The sequence below is a fragment of the Tupaia chinensis genome, unplaced genomic scaffold (genome assembly GCF_000334495.1).
Source record: "Tupaia chinensis unplaced genomic scaffold, TupChi_1.0 Scaffold150208_1, whole genome shotgun sequence".
Classification (NCBI taxonomy): Eukaryota; Metazoa; Chordata; class Mammalia; order Scandentia; family Tupaiidae; genus Tupaia; species Tupaia belangeri.
The window spans coordinates 153,139-158,524 of record NW_006210047.1 but is presented as its reverse complement, the minus strand read 5'-3'; positions in this window follow the sequence as shown (position 1 = coordinate 158,524).

Below are 5,386 nucleotides of genomic sequence, written 5' to 3'. Positions count from 1 at the left end.
CCTAAAAACTCAATGTGTGAAAAGTGAGAAGCAAGGTGAGAAAGTCAGGTAAAAGAGAGGAAATGAAAAAAATATCAAAAAGAAGACAGAACAAAACAATGAAAAGGGAAGAAAAATTTTAAGAAAAAGGCAAAAAAAAAGAGAACTGTGTGGCACACTAGCAGAGAGGTCAGAGACAAGAGACAGTGGACATTTGAAAAATTTCAAGAGAGAGACAGAGAGACAGAGACAAAGACAGAAGACAGAGAGCACCCTACCTAGATTTTTGCTGAGTGTTGGGCCGGAAGGAGAGGTTTAGGGCTGAGGCTTTCTGGTTAAAGGGGCAGGGCTCGGCCCACCTCAGATGCACATGGATTCTGGCTTTTCATTGAGCATTGAGCTGAAAGCAGCACTTGTTATTCTCTTGTTTATTTTTATTTATTTTTATTTATTTTTTTTTGTCGTAGCTATCCTTGCTGGATATGATGATACCTCATCGTGGTTTTTATTTGCATTTCTCTTGTTATAGAAGATGAAAATGTTTTCCTCTTTTTTAAAGGTTTTTACGATAGAGTGCATGTGCTTGCCAGAGGAACAGAGAGAGACTATGAGAGGGAGAGTGAGAAATTATCCCCTGGGGTGATGGCCACACCACAATCACTTCTCCCCTATTCTCCTCCTGAGATCTTGAACATGCATGCAAACATGCCAGGCATGATTTTCAAGCCTCCAGGTCCGGAACTCAAACTGCTGTTGGCCATGTGGGAGTCCAATGCCTTAACCACCAGGCCACCTGCTGGTTCCTTATTTCATGTTTTTTAGTCATTTGTATGTCTTTCTTTGAGAGCCATCTGTTCAGATTGATTGCCCATTTTTAAATCGGACTATTAGTTTTATCATGGATAAGCTGTTAGAGTTCCTTATATAGTCTTGTCAATCCTTTATCTGACATAGTTTGCAGACATTTTCTTTCATTCTTTGGATTGTTTCTCTATTTATTAATTCTTTTGCTGTGCTGAAGCTTTTTTAATCTTGGAATAATCCCACCTGTCTATTTTTGATGTTGTTGGCCTTACTTTAAGAGTCTTATTCAAGAAATCTTTTCTGTCTTCGGGTGAAACCACCATTCCAATCTCTTGAAGTTTTTCACCTATATTTTCTTCAAATATTTTAATTGGTTTGGGATTTATATTTAAGTCTTTAATCCATTTTTCAGTTAATTTTTGTGAGCAGTGAGATGGGCTCTAGTTTCATTTTTCTATAGGTGTATGTCCAGGTACTCCAGGACCATTTGTTGAAAAGTCCAGTCTATGGTAGAGACTGAAAGACTGGAGGACATTAAAGCATTAAAAATTGTTATGGACACTGGGGACAGAGAGGAAGGAGAGAGGGAGAAGGGAAGAGTGCAGGAAAGGAAATTTGGGAAAATATGGAGAAGTAAGACATTTGTGTTACACAAATATGGTTTGTTGCCTGTTGGTGATGTGGCATATAGTATTCTCAACTTGTCTGCTGTGTGGCATATATCATGTTGGGTAAAATCTCTTCACAAACTAAATGATGAATAATAGTTGAATGTATAAATAATAATAAATAATGCTAATAAAAATAAAATAAAAAATAGAAACAAAAATTAAAAAATAAGAAATGGCTATCTTTTCTCCAATGGATTTTCTTTTGATATTTGTCAAAAATCTGTTGGCTGTATATTTTGAGTTTATTTCTGGATTTTCTATTCTATCACATTCATCTATTTGTTCTTTTTTGTGCCATTATCATGCTGCTGGGCCTATTATGGCTTCATAATATATTTTCAAGTCAAGTAGTAAGATGCCTCCAATTTCACTCTTTTACATGGTATTGCTTTGGCAATACCGGGTCTTTTGTGATTTCAGAAAAATTTTATGATTGTTTTTTTCTATTCCTATAAAGAATATCCCTGGAATTTTGCATCAAATTTGTCAATCACTTTGGGTATTAGTATTAATATTTTAAATATGTTGATTCTCCATTATCAAGAGCTGTCTTTTTATTTCATGTATCTTTTACAGTTTCTTTATTCCATTTTATAATAGTTGTACTATTTCGATAGTACAACTCTTTCACTTACTTGGTTAGATTTATTCCTAGATATTGTGGTAGAGTATTTTATGGCTACTGTAAATGGAACTGTTTTCTGTATTTCTGTCTCAGTTTAGTCATTGTTAGTGTACATAAATTCTACAGATTTTTGTATGCCAATTTTGTATCTTGATACAAATTTTTTTTTGATCACATCTAAGGTTTTTCAATGATTCTTTTTTTTCCCATGTATATAACCTTGTCATCTGCAAATCAAGTAAATTTAACTGCTTTCTTTCCAATTCAGATGCTTTTGTTTCATTCTCTTGTTTAATTGCCTTGGCTAGGACTTAACATCACTATGTTAAATAAGAGTGGAGAAAGTGGATATCTATTGTTGCCTTCTTCAGTTTTTAGAGGAAAAGTTTTCAGTTTTTTCCCATTGAGAATGATGTTAACTGTGCATTTGTCATATATGGCATTTATTGTGTAAAGAAATGTATCTTCTATGCTGATTTTGTTGAGAATCTTAATCATGAAAGGATATACTTTATTGAATACTTTTCCTGCATCAGTTCATATGATCAAATTATTGTTGACTTTCTTTCTGTCAATGTGATATATTACATTTATTGATTCATGCATCCCTGGGATAAAGCCTACTTGGTCATGGTGTATAATCTTTTTAATGTGTTGTTGGACTCAGACCAGTAGGTGGTGTAATGGTTACATCACTGGACTCCCAGGTAGTCAACCATGGTTTGAATCCCAGACTCAGCAGTATAAACTCACACTGGGTGCATGTATGCTCAAAGTCCAGAGAGGAGAAAGGAGGAGAAAGGACTGTAGCATAGCCATCCCCCTGGGGGTGGTGGTGGTTATTTATCACTTTCTGTCTTTCTGTCTCTCTGGCAAGCACATGAGCCCTATAGCAAAAATCTCTAAAAATGTTTTGGATTAGGTTTGCTAGTATTTTGTGGAGAGTTTTTGCATCTATATTCATCAGGGATATTGGTCTGTATCTTTCTTTTTTGTTGTTGTGTCCTTGTCTGCTTTGGATATCAAGATGATGGTGGCTTTGTAAAATGAGTTTAAGGGTTCCCTCCATTTGGATCTTTTGGAATAGTTTAGGGAGAATTTGTGTTCATTCTTTTTAGAAGGACTTGTAGAATTCAGCAGTCAGGCCATCTAGACCTGAGTTTTTCTTTGTTGTGGGACTGTCACTGATTCAATCTTGTTACTGGTCTGATCAGGCTTTCTGTATCTTCCTGGTTCAATCTAGATGTATTATATGTGTCCATAAATTTGTTAATCTTTTTAAGTTTTCCAACTTGTTGGCACATAGTTGCTTGTAGTAGCTCCTAATGATGTTTTGTATTTCTGTCACCTTAAAAAAGTATTTATCTAGATCTTCTCTCTCTCTCTCTCTCTCTTTTTAAATCTAGTTAATGGTTTGTTGATTTTATTTGTCCTGGAGAGGATAAGTATTTTGTTTTGTTCACTTTTAAAAATCTTATTCTTCTGTTCTCTATATCATTTATTTTTGCTCTAGTCTTTATTATTTCTTTGCTTCTTTTACTTCTGGGTTTAGCTTGTTCTTGTTTTTCCAGTTCCTTGAGAAGCAACATTAAGTTCTTTATTTGACATATTTCTATTTTGTTTCTGGTGAGCACTAATTGTTATAAACCTCCCTCTTAGCACTGCTTTTGCTGTATCTCAAAGGTTTTGGGGTGTTAGTAACGTCCATTGAAACATCATTAGTTTCAATAAATTCTAAATTTTAATTTTTAATTTCTTCAGTAATTTATAAATCGTTTGAGAGCATGTTGTTTAGATTCTGCATACTGAAGTGTTTTTAAAATTTCTTTTTGTTGTTGATTTCAAGTTTAATTCCATTATCACCAAGAAGATACTAGATATGACTTATAGTCTTTTAAATTTGTGCAAGTTTGTTTTGTGCCCTATTATGTGACTAGTCATAGAGAATGTTTCATGTACCACTGAGGGGGAAATGTGCATCTTCTGTTAGTTGGGTAAAATGTTCTATAAATGTTTGTTAGGTTCATTTGGTTTATAGCATCATTTTGTTCCAGTTTCTCTCTCTCTCTCTCTCTCTCTCTCTCTTTTTTTTTTTGTCTAGATGATGTATCCAATGGTGAGAATAGAGTATTGAAGTCCCCAACAATTATTGTTCTAGAGTTTTATTTCTCCCTTTAGGTCTAGCAGTCTTTGTCTTATGTATTTAGATGCTCCAATGTTGGGTGCATAAATATCTATAATTGTTATAGGTGAGATGACCACCAAGAAGAAACACCATTTAATACAACATGATGACCTTATTTGTCTCTTTTCACAGACTTTAATTTTAAGTTCATTTTGTCTGATAATAGGAGAGTGACTTCTGACTTTTTTCAGTTTCCATTTACATGAAATGACTTTTTCTAGCCTTTCACTCCCAATCTGTGTGTGTTGTTATATAAACCTCCCTCTTAGCACTGCTTTTGCTGTATCTCAAAGGTTTTGGGGTGTTAGTAACGTCCATTGAAACATCATTAGTTTCAATAAATTCTAAATTTTAATTTTTAATTTCTTCAGTAATTTATAAATCGTTTGAGAGCATGTTGTTTAGATTCTGCATACTGAAGTGTTTTTAAAATTTCTTTTTGTTGTTGATTTCAAGTTTAATTCCATTATCACCAAGAAGATACTAGATATGACTTATAGTCTTTTAAATTTGTGCAAGTTTGTTTTGTGCCCTATTATGTGACTAGTCATAGAGAATGTTTCATGTACCACTGAGGGGGAAATGTGCATCTTCTGTTAGTTGGGTAAAATGTTCTATAAATGTTTGTTAGGTTCATTTGGTTTATAGCATCATTTTGCTCCAGTTTCTCTCTCTCTCTCTCTCTCTCTCTCTCTTTTTTTTTTTGTCTAGATGATGTATCCAATGGTGAGAATAGAGTATTGAAGTCCCCAACAATTATTGTTCTAGAGTTTTATTTCTCCCTTTAGGTCTAGCAGTCTTTGTCTTATGTATTTAGATGCTCCAATGTTGGGTGCATAAATATCTATAATTGTTATAGGTGAGATGACCACCAAGAAGAAACACCATTTAATACAACATGATGACCTTATTTGTCTCTTTTCACAGACTTTAATTTTAAGTTCATTTTGTCTGATAATAGGAGAGTGACTTCTGACTTTTTTCAGTTTCCATTTACATGAAATGACTTTTTCTAGCCTTTCACTCCCAATCTGTGTGTGTTGTTACCAGTGGGGTGTGTTTCTTGTAAGAAGCATGCAGAGGGCTCCTGTTTTTTATCTGTTCTGTCAATCTACGTCTTTT